Here is a 19957-nt window from a genome sequence, read left to right as displayed (position 1 = left end):
CAGAATGTATCTGTGTCCACTCACCTCTTTCTTATGCTGAAGAGAAAGGCAAATCTTCTCACTGACTTCAGTGGGAGAGGGACCAGGTCCAGGAGAATGATTATTGGTATGCATGTGGAAATCAATGGTTTAGAACATAGTCTTTATTATTCCAGATCAGTGACTACAAAGCAGGATTTTATTTTTATTGATCTTTTTATGACATACAATAGTAAAGTCAGTTCATTCTTGCATTTCTGCCTTACTAAGTTTATCTGCTGTGCTTTAGACTAAAGAAGACCACAATTTACAGTATTTCAACGTGTGTCACAAAATTGCTTTCAGGATTATTGTTGCATGCCATGATTTAGGAATCCAAATATTTTCAAGAATTTTCTTGTGCTACATGGTTTTTTCTAGAATCCAGTCTGCATATTCCGCCACTTTTGTATAAATACCTGGTTGTTCTGGGCGAGCGCATCCTTCACCCCAGCTGGTAATGCCCACCATATATCAGATATTCTCATGTTTGCATGATAATGGCCCACCTGAGTCTCCCTGTATCACAGAAGGAAAAGACAAGATGTGCAAAAGATGGTTTTGGTTAGTGCTTCTTTTACAAAGGAGGGCCAGATTCACCACAGCATTACTCCCATTTCAGACCATTCTAAATCCATCCGTTTCCATGGAGTTGTACTGCATAACACAGGCCCAGATCCACAAAGTTATTAGGTGCTTAATTCCAACTGATTTCACTGGGAGCTAGGCACCTAAATGCCTTTGAAGATCTGAGCTACAGGGGTGAATCAGGCTCATGTGTTTCAGGAAAGTTAACTTCTACATATTTTTCATTCAGTTAGACCAATTTCTACTCGATGCTATCCAGCAGAGTTCCAACCAATATTTACATCTGCTTGTTTAAAGCCTAATGAAAATACACATTTGCATTTCTAATTAAGAGTTTCTTCTCCTTTATATACTAGTGGGGGGGGAGATGCCAATTCGCAGGCTTTTATCTTGTGATCTTCATCTTAACATCTCTTTGTCCTCAGCCTTTTGACTAAGGTCAAATGTAGCATAAACATTCTATCTGGTTTGTCCTCTGTTAGGGAGACCATCTCCTCCCCACTGCTACTGTACTGTGCCAAAAAAGCAGGTGCATTATTGTTCCTGCGTGTTAACTGAAAAGGGTTCCATCTTTGTCTCAGTCATCTATGCTTTTGGCAGATACAAGTGAGAATTTATGTTATCGCCATGCATATATCTATGCATCCATCTATTTCTTAATAGCTGATGCTATTTTTAAAGTGTTTCTACAAGATTGTAGCCAGTGATTAGAATGCACGATTGGGCACTTATCATCCCATTACCTTACAAGCATCCTTTCCACCTTCTCTATAACCAGCACATATCATCTTGTCGTTTATTCTGTCCTGCTGATATCTTGTCTGGCATTCTTCATTTGATATTAGAGGAATAGTAGCCTTCTGAAGAATATCTTGCACTTGATCTATTAGCAACACAATACATGGCTAAGATCACAGAAGTGTCAGTTGTATCAAAACAAGGAAAATAAAACTCTAGGAATCCCAACATAGAGTTATTACAAAGAGGGCGCACTGAACAAGAGCCCACTCAACATGAACGTGCAAGCACCATGGGCCAGAATCTGCTCAGATAAGGCAGTGTAAATCCAGAATAATGCCACGGATTGTTGACAGAGCCAGTATGGGATGGCAAGTTAAGGTACATCATCAGCCCCCATTGGAGAAGGGGTAAAGGTGAAGTATAGGTGTCATATGTTATCACTTATAGGTGCCTCTGTCTGCCTGTCTAGCCACATATTAGGCTGCCCCTGGTCACTATTAGTGTGGCCTCTGGGTGTGATGCAACAGGCTATGGTGTGTGGCATGGCTATATCTTGAATTTACTATGCTGCTTGCTCTGGTACCCCTCAATCTCCTTTACACATGGCATATTGTCTGTCTCCACTGAGTACGTGTGGGTTCCTCCTCACCTCCCCATATTGCTGCTAAAGTGCTGAATTGAGGGTTATCACCAGCTATTCACTGTGGATGCTGTACTCAGTGACACCCATGCTGATGGTGCAGTTATGCACCATATTAATATCTACCCTGTTTTCCATATTTGCATCAACAAACCATGTGCAGAACTGGCTACTGTGAATCCGCTGTTCCCTGAGGATTTCAGGAGAGGGTCCCTTGCAGATTGTAGTCCTGTTTTTGCAAGTAGTTGTGAGCACTGCATATTATAAATAATTATGTATTTGTATTACAGTAGCATCTAGATTCCCCAGCTGCAACAGCTGTGGTGCTCAGGCCCTAGCTCAACACGTGCAGATATGTGCATGCATTCAAACTGACAACAGTGATAGAGGCACTTAGTCATTAGATTAGAAGGAATCCAACGTATATTTTATTTGTGTAACTTCATCAAATTTCACATTAAACATTAGCTCTCAAATCAGAGTAGGAAGATGGATGAAGGAGCGATCCCTATGTAATATTATAATGTATACGATTTTAATCTTTTATTGTTCAAAAGCAAGGTACAGGGCTATACAAACAAAACTAAGCTCAATCTTTTTGTTCCTGAGCTTGCTCTTTAGACAGACTGAGAGGGAAATATCTATTTTAGCTACATATTGTTGTCTAGATTAACAATCAGCTAGAAACTGAAAAATTATACTGGATTTCAGTACTTAACATACTAAAATCTACATTTCAGATCAAGGTTGTATTCTCGAGCATTTCCATTTCTTAAATCACAGAATTAGGGTCTTTGTGAGGAACCTCTTGTAATTTTAGTCAATAAACTTAGCATTGTTTAATAAGTCTTTGATACTCACTTTTTATAATGGAGATTAAAAGAATTTGGGGCAATGCTGGGGTTATATTATAGTGGTTGCCTGGTGGCAATACCTGTAACAAAGGTCATGATAGAATTTTCTTTAAAAACACTCTAGCCCTGAGTCTGATCGTATATACACCAATGTGAAAGAAGAACGTGCCGCTAATAAAATCAAAAGAGTTACAACGTGTAAAATTTGAATAAGTGATATCAGAATCATTCATTCATGTCACATGCCTATAACTTTTGGAAACTTCTACTTTGATACCAACACCTTCTTCTTTGGCAATTTCAACCCAAAGTGAATATTTTTGAGAAAAATTTGTACTCCATTTTTTTTAGCTGTGGATCAGTGAATTAAAAAAAGGACCTGATTTTCAGTGAGGCCTCAGCCATACCTATATAATTCTGGCAAAGTGCAGCAGCAAGGTTGTCCAATAAGTAGCAAGACCCATTTCAGAGGGGTTCTTTAAAAAAAAAATTTAAAAGCTCAGATTTTTTAAATATTTTTTTAAAGGAATAGATTCCATAACACAACTCCAGGGGGCCCAGGTTCCTCCAAGTGACCCTTCCTAATGCAGTTCCCACTCTCAACTGGAAGCTGGGGAGTTTTACAAAGGGCTCCCCTACCCAGAATCCTTTGGTAGAAAGAGAAGATCCTCCCCTGTTTCTCTGGATGACTGACAGCCCAGCCAGCCAATCAGCTCTTTCCCCCTCACTCTGGGTTCTAAAAGAGCTCCACACCCACCATAATTATGTTCTGAGAGCCACTTATTTAAGATATCATCCCTCACCCTATTTCTTGTCATGATATGGAGTTTGCTGAAGTGCCTTGACTCAATGGGCTAGATTGTGAACCATCTCCTCACAATGGTCAGGGGAAATATTCATGTGAATAACTGCTCACTAGGATGAGTGAGGGGTTCGCAATCTAGCCCCAGTAAGAAAAATTACTCAATTGTGTAAACGTTTGGAGGACCAGGCCCTAAATGTATAACAGGTACATGGATGCACTTTGAAATGGATATCCTATGGACCAACAAATCGGCATCATTTACCTCATTATCATATTTCCATCAGTGTATGTGACATTTATTTGTGACTTGTTGGGAATGCACTGAGCTTACAATCTGAAGTGGCACAACACAAGGAGTAAATTGCACTCACAGCTGTAACATCAGTAAGGCTTCTAGAAGACATATACAGTATAAATCTAAAGGGTCCTTGTATAGTTTAGGAATAGTCTTATTCATGCACACTCATTCTGGTGGGAGCTCATTTAAGTAAAATAGTGAGCAAATGCACTGCCATATGTGTAGAGTGAAACCTCAGTTCCTATTCACAGGTATCAGCATGAAATGGTCCTTAAAAATGTAGCTATTCATGGGTTAAATATTTGTCTGTACCTTGTTCTTTTGTGTAACGCCATCCGGTCACCCGGCAGTCGGTATAAATGTGTTTGTTTCTTCTTCTGGTGGCAAGCATATGGGCTGTTGTAAATCTAAAATTTCATTAAAAATATTAGTTTAGTCAGAAGAAAGATTTAACTTTAAGGTTCTCTGTGTCCCCATTGAAGCCCTGATGCTATTCTTCTCCTTAGGCTTCTCCCTGCAGACTGTACAGTGCCACTATGTTCCTGTCCAAGGTGGACAGGGTGAGACTCATAAGAACAGCCATACTGGTCAGACCAAAGGTCCATCTAGCCCAGTATCCTGTCTTCCGACAGTATCCGATGCCAGGTGCCCCAGAGGGAATGAACAGAACAGGTAATCATCAAGTGGTCCATCCCCTGTCGCCCATTCCCAGCTTCTGACTCCCCCCAGACCCCATCAACCTAGTAAAGGAACCCTAGCTTCATGCACAGCAGTGCTGAGAACTACCATTAGGTCACCCTGCCAGGCTTCCAAATTTAGAGAAATAATTTTATTATAATGGAATAGTCTATGTACCTGTAAAATTCATAGGCTTATCAAGTTTCATTAAGGCGATGTCATATCCAGTTTCTGCGATCACATATTGAGGGTGAATAATAATCTCTTGGACTTTGAAGACAGGTGTATCCTCATTTATTTCTGATAGTTTTAAAATGCCAGCATAAACACGCCAAATGTTGGGATTCTCAAGACTAAAGGAAAAAGACAAACAAGCAATCTCAGGTTCAGAGAATTTCACTATTTTATATTGTTTGCAGGTGCCAATGTTTTCAGTTACCCCTGAGTGCACAGAGGAGAGCACGGATGCCATTCTTTCCATTGCTGCATTTTCATCGTGTCAAACTAAAAAGAGATTCAGCTTTTCCCTCTCCTCTGCTTTGCATGTCTCCTGTTCCTGTTCTCATTTACATTCCCATCTTCACATCAGCTTTCTCTCTCCTTTATATTCCCATTGTTTCTGATCCCTTTTCATCTTTCTCTTTTTCTCCCTTCTGGTCTCTTTTTAGTCTCTTCTCTCCTTATTTTCCTTTCTAAGGGCCTGATCCTGATCCAAGCCACACTGAAGTCAATGTGAATCTTTCCATTGACTTTAGTGTGCCATTTTTATTAGCCAAAATAGAATTGGGAATGTAAATTCCAGTAGAGTATATTCAAAGACTTATCAAATATAGAGATGTCTCTTACCACTAAAAAATTTGCTGTAAATGTAGAGGAGAAAATGTAATTGCATAGAGCTATATGAAACATTCCAGTTCATTTCTCTAGATTCAAATTTCATATGAGTGCATGTACTAGTGACTTTGTATGAGATTTTTTGATTTCAGTATTATACTAGTAAGTCATTGTTAAAAGTTCAGTAAGTGCATAAATTAAGTAATATAAATTCTCTTGAATTGATTTGCTACAGAAAGTTTATATGTGAACTAGAAAATATCAGTTAACTAATTTTCCATCAACAAAGTAAAGCTATTTTTTAAATAGGGTGCTCTCTTGTCTTTTAAAATATTGGTAAGGTTCTACTCCTATAAATAAACTTTTGATAACATGCATATAAAGATAATCTTTACACTATTGGACTTGACACTCTGGGCCAGAGTTTGACACCCTTAGGTAAGACTACTTGCAGAGGTCCATGTGACTAAAGGTAGCCAATGTTACTGGATCAATGCTCGCCGTCTTTTGGGCCTGTCACCTGTCATCTCCTTCATGTTCAGCATGGTTCCCACAGCACTGGGGCAGCATCCAGAGACAGCACTTTCATCAGTAACTGACAGGATGAGCTGCTTTTTTAAAATGTAGACAGACCAATGAGGCAAAGGGAGCAGCTGAATGTCAGTTGTGTATAACTGGTCTCCAAAATGTTAATGGCTTCATATGTACTCACCAACTTGTCAATCATTAAAGGTATGTATTGTATGTTTCTATGCACTGTAGCATTCAGTACTTGCTGGTTGCACTAAATTCCACAGTAGTTCTACAATTCCCTAATAATTAGAACATAAAAATAACTGATTCATACAAAGAAGTTTTAGAAGAGGGACAGGCTATACAATGAGTCATTTAAATTGAAGCATTTCAAATGTAACATCCTAGTAATTATACTCTAGTGATTGGTTTCAGAGTAGCAGCCGTGTTAGTCTGTATTCGCAAAAAGAAAAGGAGTACTTGTGGCACCTTAGAGACTAACCCATTTATTTAAATAAATGGGTTAGTCTCTAAGGTGCCACAAGTACTCCTTTTCTTTTTACTCTAGTGATTAGTTCCAGTGTAAATCCCTGTTTCCAGGAACTTTTAAACAGAGTAGGGCAGAATCTCTGAGGTGCTCCAGCCTCTTGACACTATTCCAGGCAAACAGAATGGAAATTGACCAGATCTTGCCAGCTGAGAGTTTCCCTAGCATTGCAGAGTCCTCAGTTAGCAAAGAACTAGTTCCTATGTCTCACAGCCAGTGTTGGGGGATGTGCTGTCGGAAGAAGAGGGCATGGATACAGTGCTGCTTTATTCTAGCTATTTTCAACTGGCAACCAGATCCTAGGGGCTATTACCAGCTGTCATAGATTAGAACAGATTAGAGAAACCCCAGAGATTAGCATACAGCTCATGTTCAACACTGTATGCAATTATTCAACACTTTATTTGTAGGCAAACTTTCTTCACCATATCAAAGATACTAATCTCCATTCATGTCCAAGTCTTTGACAAATTTTGTTTTCAACAAAAGCCCTCAGAACACAACACCCTTTTTTGGGGGGGGAGGGAATAACTTGGTGAAAAATACATTTTTTTTCACACTCACTGTACAGTGGCCACACAGAACTAGACAACATTTTCCAGTGAAATTCACTTTTGAGCTGAAAACAAGCCTGAGAAATTTCAGTCTGTGGGGTTTTAAAAGATATTGTAAATGACTGAAAATATTGGAAGTGTCTTCTGGTACGGGACAATAGTGCTGAGCTCCAGTTGTTGTGGAAACCTGAATTTTCTGCTTTAAAAATCTCAGCTTTTTGTTTCATTAAAATAGTTGGTTTCTCCCTACTCCTCTTTTTTACTATTTATATTTATTTTTTGTGAAAGACAGGTGTTAACTGAGACCTCATGTGGTGTCAAAGATCTTACACTAATTCATTCCTTTATGAGTAGTACTCACTTATCAGTGCAATGTGCAGCTGTTAGAATCCTCTGATTGCTGATAATTGACCCTCCACAGAGATGTCTCTGAGTAGATAACTTGACTTGCAAGCTCACTTGTCATGGCCATTCACCGTGGAAAGAATCAGTCCCTCCGACAACTCTGTCATCTGGTTTACGTAGTTGCATACACATTATGGAAAGAATTAAAAGCCTATACAGCTCTATTTAGCAGTTTGCATCCCAAAAGATCTGAAAGTGTTCTGCAAATGATATATGAACTATATGTCGGAAACATTTCACCCACCAGTGGAATTTCAGCCACGTCTGGAGCATCAGTTAAGTACTAAGAGGAAGAGTGACACCTACCGAATTCTGAGCCCTTTATGAGTATGATCTCAGTGTAAATCTATTGTTTACATTATTTACCACTAGATTCTGCCACTCTTACTCTTGTGGAATAACACCTCGTGGAAAAATATACCATTTATGTGAGTCATGGTGGTAATTAGGTATACTCATATTGATGTCAATGGAGCTATACACCACCATGGAATTTTGCTCATTAACTTTGCACAGCTTTATTAAGTGAAACTTTTGCTTACCAGTGCTGGCTTTTCTTTTACATAACCTTAATGTGTAGCCAGAGATCCTTCCTTTCTCATGCACTATTCCAATTGGGGACCCATTTGAGGACATTCTCAAGTAGCATTTGCATTTACTGTAGATCCAATGAATTTTCAGATTAAATTATAATTTTTTACCTAATATACTTGCTGTATGACTTCTTCAGCAAACTTTAAAACATTACAAAAAATTATCTTACCCTTCCTTGTTGCATGATTCTTGGAGTGGAAAATAAGTAAAAACCTGGCAGCAGAGTGTGTCTGTGCAAACTTGCTGACAAGCTTTGTGCCCTTCAACATAGGTAACATTCAACTCATCTCCCAAAAAGTTTGTGTCCGTGTAAGTGCGGGAATGGTAGCCTGTAAGGCATTAACATTGCATATGTTAATAAATCAACATGTTCCTTGCACTGGTGCTCCATTCTCAGACTAATTTTCTATTGCTTATTAAAATTAATCATTTGAAATTGATCTGGGTTTTTACTGTAACGCATGCTTTACCAGGAAAAGATCTTCTGCAGTTTAGAAGACTAAAACCAGAGATAGCATTTTCCCTTTCTACACGTCCATGTGGTACCCCATTTCCTGAGGTCTTAAGGAAACAAAGCTTTCTAAAAGAAAAATTAAAAATAGTATTAAGTCACCGAACATGTCCGAACACTGATCTCCCAAACTAAATACCCACCAGTATAGATCAAACTGTAAATTGCACAGTCTGGCTCTAGGGAAATGAGACATTGTGTAAATTGGCATAGCACTGCACTGTACCAGTTGGGGATCTGGCCTGTTATTACCAAGGTTTTGCAAAGCAGCAGCGCCTCCAAGTCCGAGCAAGTGAAGCTCCTTTTTCATCTGTATTGTTTTACATTACTGCAAAAATAATTCCATATAAAAAGACATTCAGAGAATGCTAAGGTTCCAGGGTTTGACAGCTAAGGTGCTAGAAAAGAAAGCGTATGGTAGTATTTTTGTGAAATGCCATGTGGTTATGCTATTAAAAACTGCCTGGTAATAATGATTATGCAAAAGGGGTGAGTTTAGGTTCTGCACAGCCTGAGCTTCACAAGGAAAGAGGAGGTTACTCTACCTGTAAGTGGAGGTTCTTTGAGATGTGTGGTCCCTATCCGTATTCTAGTGAGGGTTATGCGTGCATGCCGTGCGCCCAGAGCCAAAGCTTTCCAAAGTAGTTTTGCCGGAGCACCCACGGGAAAAAATAGTGGATGCTCAGCACCCACCAGTGGCCCCGTCAATCAGTGCTGCCCCCTATCTCCCGCCAGCGCCTCCCGCCCACTGGCAGCCCCGCTGATCAGCTCTTCCCTCTTCCTTCCAGTGCCTTCCACCCGCCACAATCAGCTGCTTAGTGGCAGGGGCAGGAAGAGGCAGGCGGGGGGAGAGGGGGGGTTGGAAGAAGGGGCAGAGTGCAGGCAGGTCCTGGGGCAAAGCTGGGGTCAAGGACGCCCCAGAAATTGAGGAAGTTAGCACCGATGACTTCAACATTCTTTTCACATAAGACTTTATGAGTATGTCTACACAGCCCACAGTAGCAATTTGCCCAGCCTGGACTGACAGGCTAGTGGGGCTCGTATTAGTGCTCCATAAATAGCTGTGTAGACAGTGCTTTGAAGTTAAAAGAAAAGGAGTACTTTTGGCACCTTAGAGACTAACAAATGTATTTGAGCATAAGCTTTCGTGAGCTACAGCTCACTTCATTGGATGCATTCAGTGGAAAATACAGTGAAGTTGTGGCTCAGGCTGGAGCTTGGGCTCTGAAGCCTAGAGAGAGGGGTTCAGAGCCCGAGCATCAGATACCTGTTTTAAAAGTTTAATACGGATTCATCTTTTGCTTTTGATTATTTAGGAGAATTTGAAGTTTATTCCCTCTTTGATATGTATTTTCTGATTAACTTTTACAGTACGTACCTCTAGATATGCAATTTCAATAACAGCCCCCTGTATACACTGGAGGAAAGAATTTGGCCCTTTGAGAGATTAAATGCCCCCTTTGAAAACATACACATATGAATAAAACATTTGTAAAGCTGTACTTTAGTGAGCATTCCCACAGCTATATTAATAGAACTTTTATGGTTTGTTATTAAAAATGGACATATGTATTTTTAATACTTCTAATTAGAATGTTAAAAATTAACTGTCATATTCACCTTTGTGTTCCTACTTTCCATTCCCTGGTAAAAAAATGTAAAGAATAAGCAGTTTGGATAATAAGTACAAATTGTTCGACATACAAAGCTATCGGGAGTGAAAACACTTGTAAGATCAATTCCTGAAAATGTTGTTTGTTGAAAAATGTCCATACGACAATCTGTATAAAAGAAGAAGAAAAAATATCTAAACTCTAGTAATTTCTGAAAGCAGATTTCTGAGATGCATTTATATACAAGCCTTACTAGTTTTCCTCTGTTTGAAGGATATCATAAGATTTTAATAAGAAATCATATTTTTATCAACATCTTTTTAAAAAGATCTTTCTTTGTGCTCCTTCACATTTATTTCAAGAAGCAAAAGGAAAAAGACAAATATTTTAGGGCTGTCAATTAATTGCAGTTAACTTACACGATTAACTCAAAAAAATTAATCATGATTAAAAAAATTAATCAGAATCATAGAATATCAGGGTTGGAAGGGACCTCAGGAGGTCACCTAGTCCAACCCCGTGCTCAAAGCAGGACCAATCCCCAATTTTTGCCCCAATCACTAAATGGCCCCCTCAAGGATTGAACCACAACCCTGGGTTTAGCAGGCCAATGCTCAAACCACTGAGCTATCCCTCCCCCCCAAATCATGATTAATCGCACTTATAACAATAGAATACCAATTGAAATGTGTTAAATATTTTTGGATGTTTTTCTACATTTTCAGTATTATTTCAATTACAACACAGAATACAAAGTGCACAGTGCTCACTTTATACTATTATTTTTTATTACAAATATATGCACTGTAAAAATGATAAACAAAAGAAATAGTCTTTTTCAATTCCCCTCATACAAGTACCGTAGTGCAATCTCTTTATCGTGAAAGTGTAATTTACAAACGCAGATTTTTTGGAGTTACATAACTGCACTCAAAAACAAAACAGTGTAAAACTTTAGAGCCTACAAGTCTACTCAGTCCTACTTCTTATTCTGCCAATCGCTAAGACAAGTTTGTTTACATTGACGGGAGATAGTGCTGCCTGCTTCTTATTTACAATGGCATGGCACTTATTTACAATATCATGGCACTTTTGTAGCCAGTGTTGCAAGGTATTTACATGCCAGATATGCTAAACATTCGTATGTCCCTTCATGCTTCAGCCACCATTCCAGATGACATGCTTCCATGCTGATGATTCTCATTAAAAAAATAATGCGTCAATTAAATTTGTGACTGTACGCCTTGGGTGGAGAATTGTACGTCTCCTGCTCTGTTTTACCTGAATTCTGCATATATTTAATGTTATAGCAGACTCGGATGATGACCCAGCACATGTTAGTTTTAAGAACCTTTTCACAGCAGATTTGACAAAATGCAAAGAAGGTATCAATGTGAGATTTCTAAAAATAACTACAGCATTCGACCCAAAGTTTAAGAATCTGAAGTGCCATCCAAAATCTGAGAGGGACGAGGTGTGGAGCATGCTTGTAGAGGTCTTAAAAGAGCAACACTTTGATGAGGAAACTACAGAACCCAAACCACCAAAAAAGAAAATCAACCTTCTGTTGGTGGCATCTGACTCAGATGATGAAAATGAACATGCGTAAGCCCGCATGCTTTGGATCATTATCAAGCAGAACCCATCATCAGCATGGAAGTATGTCCTCTGGAATGGTGGTTGAAACTAAATATCTTGCAACGCCAGCTACAACAGTGCCATGTGAATACCTGTTCTCACTTTCAGGTGACATTGTAAACAAGAAGCAGGAAGCATAATCTCCTGTAAATTGTAACCAACTTTGTCTGCGTGATTAGCTGACCAAGAAGTAGGACTGAGTGGACTTTTAGGCGCTAAAGTTTTACATTTATTTTTGAATGCAGGTTTTTTTGGTACATAATTCTACATTTGTAAGTTCAACTTTCATGATAAAGAGATTGCACTACAGTACTTGTATGAGGTGAATTGAAAAATATTTTTTTTGTTTTTACAGTGAAAATATTTGTAATCAAAAATAAATATTAAGTAAGCACTATACACTTTGTATTCTGTGTTGTAATTGAAATTAATATATTTGAAAATGTAGTAAACATCCAAAAATATTTAAAATAAATGGTATTCTATTGTTGTTTAACAGCGCGATTAATCACGATTAATTTTTTAATCATATGATTATTTGCGATTAATTTTTTTAATTGCTTGACAGCCCTAATATTTTTCAAATGTATTTAGTAGTTTGATTTCAGGATGTTTGCGATAGCTACTTGTGACATCACAACTACTGTAACTCATGCAATTCTTCTGATAACTTTCAAATTGGTCTGAATTTTTTCTCATACTTAAAAACACATTATATTTCCATATATTTTAGCCTCCCATCTACGATGGCCAAAACCAGTAAGTGTGATTCACTAAATGTCAGTGGAATTTCTTCCATATCCATGTGTGTGTCTATCTAATATAAACTAAAACTGGACAACGTGAAAAACCATTCCTTAGTTGCTACTGCTTTATGGCTGGTATGGGCACAGATACCTCTTAACATCTTCTCCCTTATTCACACCCCTATCCCACGAGTTCCTCTTCATTATCTTCTGCACTTTAGTGAGCAGGTGTCATCATTGGTCATATTAATATTGTAAAGAGTTGGATTACACTATTTTTGAGATAGTTTCCAGAGAATATTTCTTTAATGGGACTAGTAGAGTCTGATAAGACACTCTAATGCAGAAAGAGACAAATAACAGAAAGATCAAAATGGTGTTACAATTATTAAAAGAGATTTCTAGTGAAGGAAGTTCTATGGCCTGTGTTGTACAGGAGAGATGATCACAGAGATCTCTTCCGGCCTTGGAGTCTATGAATCTGTGAACTAAGATAATGCATGAAGAAGAACAATGTCACAACTAAGATAGGAGAATGCCAGACAATATGAAAAGGATGAGAGAGATAAGAAAAGGATGAAGTAGGATGTTACATAATAGTAATACACAGAATCTGGGAATAATACCCAGAATCTGAGCCTGCAGTCCTGAGAATTTTGCCTGGATAACAGGAACAGGCTTAAATCATACATTAGGCTTAGCAACAGGATTCCCACATTTTACAGAAAACTTATTCTCTGGTCAGTTTTATACTTGCTTTAAAGGTCTCCAAGAGCTAGTCTACACTTCCGCGCTACATCGGCGTGGCTGCACCGCTGTAGCGCATCTGGCGAAGATGTGCTATGCTGACAGGAGATTGCTCTCCCATCGGCATAATTACCTCAATGAGAGCTGGAAGCTAGGTAGGGAGAGAGCAGCTCCTGCTGACATAGTGTGGTGTGGACACAGCTTTAAGTCAATACAACTTGAATCGCTCAAGGGGTAGCTTTTTCACATCTTTGAGTGATGTAAGTTACATTGATTTAAGTGATAGTGTAGCCAAGCCCCAAGTGTATACATTGCACATAATTTGAAGCAGCAAAATTTAGTCTATTCCTAATTTTCAGACTTTGATGGAATTTTATCTTACAACTTTTGTATCTATGATACAAAGGTAAAACACAGAATCAAAATTTTGAGATCTTCATCGCCAAAGGCATTTCCCATAGCAATGATAAGAGAAGAAAGTTAAAAGAGTCAGGACCTGTAGTTTGACGTTTACTGGCATAGGCTACTAGCTACAGGTTCCAAAAAAGGAACGAGTTGATAAGAAAATGAAATTAAAGGTCTGATAAATCCAAACCATCTAAAAAAATAAATACATCAAAATGTTTCTTTAGAATATAATTAACATGTGATGCAACTCATTTTAAAGAGTACTAGAGCTACCCATTATTGGGTGATTTACATACAATTTTTCTGTCGGACAGTCATTTAAAAATAACATGCAAAGTCGTAGGATACAAGTGGAATGACCATGCTGGTATAGATACAATAGCATGTATTAGCAGCAAAAGTTTCATACCTTGTTTATGACTACAAGAATGAATTAAATTTACAAATATTGGGACAAATTCTGCTCGGCTCTCCAATGGAGTTACCCTGGATTTTCACATGATTAAACTGGGAGCCAAACTGCCTTGCTAATTATAAATTTCAGTATTACCAATATGACCACCTCCTCCTAGTCCTTTATTTCCAAATAGTTTTTAATCTAAACAGCTCCTAGCAACAGTGTAGGCATTGCATTTAACCTTAGTATTTTAGCAAAATATGAAAGCTTACAAAATGAATCTTAAATTCTTCACCACTAAAAATGTTACGCTGCAAATTTTAGGAGCAGCAAATAAATGTTTATGTCAGCAAGATAACACAACCGATAATCAGATCAACATGTATTGTGGAGTGGATACTGCCAATGTTTTATTTGATAGCAATTAAAACAATGGAAGTTATTTACTTGAAAGCACAATAGCTGCACATGTGTGAGTAGTTCTGGCTGGTTGGATAATGTGTATGCTCTGCTAGGAAAAAAAACAGCACTTCCAATTATGTTAAATATTATTTTGCATGCAATGTTTGCCTGATTTGTATATTTACTTTTAATGGGTACTCACAATGTCAACATTGTTTCTGTCTTTGGGCCAGATCCTTAGCTGGTGTAAAGTGGTAGCACTCCAATGAAGTCAATGTAGCCACAGCAGTTTACACCTGCTGAGGATCTGACCCTTTTTAAAAAAATAAATGTCTAATCCCTGTTTTACAATAGTCAAATCTTCTTCGGCTTAATGTGGCGCTCTGCACGAACTAGCAAACATTTATGTTTAAGGAAATCTTCAGGGCATAGACAAAAGAGAATCCTCCTTCCTCAGTCCTGTTCTTCCCTCTTTCCCTCCCCCACCAGGAAATGGGCCTGATCTCGCCTCACTTACATCAGTATGAATCTTACAATTATATCACTTGTGTGTTAGTGAAATGGTGACTCAAGCCCAAGTGAGTTACACTGTGGAAATCTGGTGTAACTGATGTAACCCTTCTGCCCGTCAGAGTTGGCAGCAACAAGGGCCGGGTTCAATATCTAGGGGTTCCATTCCAATAACACAATGCAAACCGGCTCGAGCCCCCACCCAGTGACCTGGGACAAATATATACCACCCCCGCTGGGCGCCTCCAAGAGGCAATACTTCCCCTCTCGCAAGCACATAGTCTGAGTGTAGCAAAAGTCTTTTAATAACAGAGAGAAACAATGTGGCATTATGTTGGGGAAACACCACCAACCGGATTCATAACACAACCCATGAGCAAAAACAACCCCACCCCAGGCAAATTGGGGCATGCCCTTTTCCCTTTGGTTCTTGAGTCCAGCAACCCCAAAAGTCCAATGCCCCAAAAGTCTCTGTCCCTGGTCAGGGCAGCCCCAGAGTTCGAAAGTTTATCGGCGGAGCTTTACCTCCCAACCTGGGTGGAAATGGGACGGGGGTAAGAGGCACCTTACGTGATCTGAAGCTGACCGCCCCATAGCTCCATAGCGGCGCTCCGCTCCGCCAGCCGCCCCACAAAACTCCTTCGCGCAGCTGCACTCCGCTCCACCAGCCGCCCCACGAACTCCTTCGCTCAGCTGCACTCCGCTCCGCCAGCCGCCCCACGAACTCCTTCGCTCAGCTGCGCTCCGCTCCGCCAGCCGCCCCACGAATTCCTTCGCTCAGCTGCGCTCCGCTCCGCCAGCCGCCCCACGAACTCCTTCACTCAGCTCCACGGCCCACAAGCAGCTCCTGCCATCCACACACTGCTCCGCGTCGAACTGCTTCACCAGCCGTCCCGCAAACTGCTCCACAATATATCTTCAGGCTCCCCCACTACTTAACACAACACTCAGTGATTTCAGCTCTTAGGTGAATTCAGCTTATAGTAGGGGAGCCCCAGTGCTGGTGCACTGTCAGCCCAAAGTGAGCTCAGCAGCCTATAACTAGACTTCTAATGAAATCACAATTAGCTCTGATATTCCACAGTGGAGAGAGGAGGAAGTGCAATCAGCATGTAAGGCCCTCACCAAGGGGCCCATGCCACCAAGTATTAATACTTGTCCCCAGCCTCTCTCCATTCACACAGTTTTGGAACCCATGACCCTTGCGTAGCGAGTGCTACTTAGATGATGGTGAATCCCTCCATCGTAACAAAAGGCCACGTACAGTTCCAAGCACAGTTCCCATAATCAGGGTAATAACAATTTATTCTTCCTGCCCCAATAACAGAGACACTGGGGATCCCACAGCAGCCAAAGTGACCATTTGGGCAGCTATGGTCTCATTCTAGGCGTGGTGGGTGTGCCTATGCAAATGAGATCGGCCCCTGAAGTTCTTTTCCACAACTTGCCACACCTCACCACCAGATGTCAGGGTGGAGCTCATCCTGACACTGCTTACACTGAGGAGAGATTCAAGTCTGATGTTTCTTTCCTTTTACCACAAATTCCTGAAGTGCTGCATTTAGCAAGTGGAAACCAATATTCTTTTCAGTTAGGGGGACTGTATTCTGCTGTCTCTAACATATTTGAATTCCTAATTTTCAAAAGGGTCTCCATCAGCTACCCCACCTGTGTCTCCAAACTCAATTTTCCCTACAGTTTTTCTCACTTGTTATGCCCCCCAACATCCTCTTTCTTAACCACTTCCTTACTATTGGCTTCTTCTGCATTGATATCTTTTCATTTCTCCTTGTGGTTGATACTGACTTTGCGACCTGTGTACCCAGTGCCTTTCCTTTCCTTCGCTAATTTACCCCTGTAATGAGACACGTGACCTTTTACAAACAGACCACAGGTCTGCAGCATTATCCTGTTTCTATGGTGACCAGACATTAAATGTGAAAAATCGGGACGGGTGGGGCGTAATAGGAGCCTATATAAGAAAAAGACCCAAAAATCTGGATTGTCCCTATAAAATCGGGACATCTGGTCACCCTACCTGTTTCACCCAAAACAATGGCATTCTGGAGGCTGTACATATAGAGGGACCGTTGGATTCTAGGCTATGGAAAGAAATACCCTATTATCCCTAGCCTACTCTGCCACAGACTTCCTGAGCGATCTTGGCTGCCCTAACCTTTGGCTTATAGAATGATTCTTGCTCTTACTCTCTAGCCCAGTGAATCAGGCAGAGGAGGAATTTGGCCAACAGCCTCCTACACCCTGGTCAATGGTACCACTTCTTCTGGTTGTGCTTTATGCAGAGCCCAATTCAGTAGGCATGCTCTGAGACACCTACCAGACTGGGGCCCCCCAGGCAAGATAGGTGGGGGAATGCAGAGTTTCAGAATTCTGCTAGGGCTTAGGCATGAGCTATATGCTGGGCATCAGGACTGAGGCAGCAGTCTGAATGCTCACCCATGAAATTTAAGTGTCCAGGGAGTTTAGGCACCTACAGGGTTAGCAGAACCCTAGCAGGGGTTTTGAGGGGCTCACTTTTGGATTTAAGTGCCTTAAGCGGAAGTTAGGCACCTAAATCCCTTTGTGGATTTAGCCATTGGCCTCTCTGTGCATCAGTCTCCATCCATAAAATGAGAATAACAGTACTTTCCTGCTTCCCAGGGGTGTGTGAGGATAAATAGATTAAAAGATTGTAAGGCACTCAGATACTATTGTAATGGGAGCCATACAAGTATCATAGAGAAAAATGCAGGGAAACAGGGCCAGAATACACACAAGCTCCTTTTTCATCAGACTAGAGAGATATGTGGAAGGAGCAGGAGCTCTGCCTTTCTCCACTCTCAGACAAAAGGACAAAGAACCCAAGAAAGGCACTGGGTAGCCCTGTGAAAGCCGAGGAAGAGAACTGTTGGATTTATTTATCAGTGGAAATATTGTTGACTGAGAATTTTTTATTGGAAGCCTAGTGCAGGAGAAAGTTTGAACAAGGTGAGAGAATGGCCTCACCTTGTTCAATGGCAAAGAGGCAGACTGGGCTTGAGGCCTGGAATGGGCATCTGCATATTTAGCTGCCGAAGTTTCTGCCCGTCATGTCCAGTTCCACCACGAGGAGGAAAAAAAGCCTCCACCCTAGGTAAAGACTGGGAAAGATATTTTTTCCCTTGTTAACATGGAAGGGGTGGAGTTTTTGGTTTAGCTGGATGGCTAAACTACCCAACCAGCAAGAGGGAAGCTGAGGCAATAGCTGTAAGAATTAAAAAGAAAAGGAGGACTTGTGGCACCTTAGAGACTAACAAATTTATTTGAGCATAAGCTTTCATGAGCTACAGCTCACTTCATAGGATGCATTCAGTGGAAAATATAGTGGGGAGATTTATATACATAGAGAACATGAAACAATGGGTGTTACCATACACACTGTAATGAGAGTGATCAGGTAAGGTGAGCTATTACCAGCAGGAGAGCGGGGGGGAGGGGGGCGGAAACCTTTTGTCGTGATAATCAAGGTGGGCCATTTCCAGCAGTTGACAAGAACGTCTGAGGAACAGTGGGGGATGGGTGGGGGGAATAAACATGGGGAAATAGTTTTACCTTCTGTAATGACCCATCCACTCCCAGTCTCTATTCAAGCCTAAGTTAATTGTATCCAGTTTGCAAATTAATTCCAATTCAGCAGTCTCTCATTGGAGTCTGTTTTTGAAGTTCTTTTGTTGAAGAAGTGCCACTTTTAGGTCTGTAATCGAGTGACCAGAGAGATTGAAGTGTTCTCCGACTGGTTTTTGAATGTTATAATTCTTGACGTCTGATTTGTGTCCATTTATTCTTTTACGTAGAGACGGTCCAGTTTGACCAATGGACATGGCAGAGGGGCATTGCTGGCACATGATGGCATATATCACATTGGTAGATGCGCAGGTGAATGAGCCTCTGATAGTGTGGCTGATGTGATTAGGCCCTATGATGGTGTCCCCTGAATAGATACAGACTAACATGGCTGATACTCTGAAACCTATAAGAACTAAGTCATTGCAACACCTTTTTCTAGTTTACAAACCTTTGAATTGACTAAGTGGAATTCTGTGTCACAGGTATTCAGTGAATAATTTCTGTGTACAAATTTCATCCCAAACATTGTGCAGTTTAGCTGTTTACTGCTCTCTATTTTAGGTGTGTGATTGGCCAGTAGTATTGTTTCCTGTTCCTGACAGGGTGACTAAAACTTTTATACATACTTTATTCACACTGTTTATTATTTTATTTCTGGCACAAATTTTTGAAAGAATGATTATTTGTGCTAAAAACTATTAAAATCTCAACTATTCAGATATTAACATTTTCACAAAACCTCAGCACTTGTCTGAATACAAGAGCAAGCTCAAGTTGCAGTGGGGGAGGTTTAGATTGGATATTAGGAAAAACTTTTTCACTAAGAGGGTGGTGAAACACTGGAATGCGTTACCTAGGGAGGTGGTAGAATCTCCTTCCTTAGAGGTTTTTAAGGTCAGGCTTGACAAAGCCCTGGCTGGGATGATTTAACTGGGAATTGGTCCTGCTTTGAGCAGGGGGTTGGACTAGATGACCTTCTGGGGTCCCTTCCAACCCTGATATTCTATGATTCTATGATTCTATGAACTTGCTATTTTTGTTCATGAAATTATTTACAAGTCACTTTTTGAATTATTCGACCAGCTCTAGTAAAGAGTGGATGTGACCTCTGAATTTCAAATTAGAAACAATTTATCTTCTCTGAGTCTTTCATGGACATCATTCAATTCCTGGCTTGCGCACCCATACACACAGAAAATTGTATTTGCATTTCTCAAAGATATTTGTAATTAGAAAAATATTAAAAATCATTGCATTAACTGTCACAGTACAAACAGATTATTTAAGATATATTGTTTTATTGATCTAGG

General features: G+C 40.1%; 1 pseudogene; it reads right to left on the bottom strand.

The window, feature by feature from the left end:
• Positions 1 to 368: 368 nt before the first annotated feature.
• LOC140909991 (coagulation factor XI-like) lies at positions 369 to 10353 on the bottom strand (annotated as a pseudogene).
• Positions 10354 to 19957: the final 9604 nt, after the last annotated feature.

The sequence above is a fragment of the Lepidochelys kempii genome, chromosome 4 (genome assembly GCF_965140265.1).
Source record: "Lepidochelys kempii isolate rLepKem1 chromosome 4, rLepKem1.hap2, whole genome shotgun sequence".
Lineage (NCBI taxonomy): Eukaryota > Metazoa > Chordata > Testudines > Cheloniidae > Lepidochelys > Lepidochelys kempii.
This window is presented reverse-complemented; position numbering and strand designations above follow the sequence as displayed.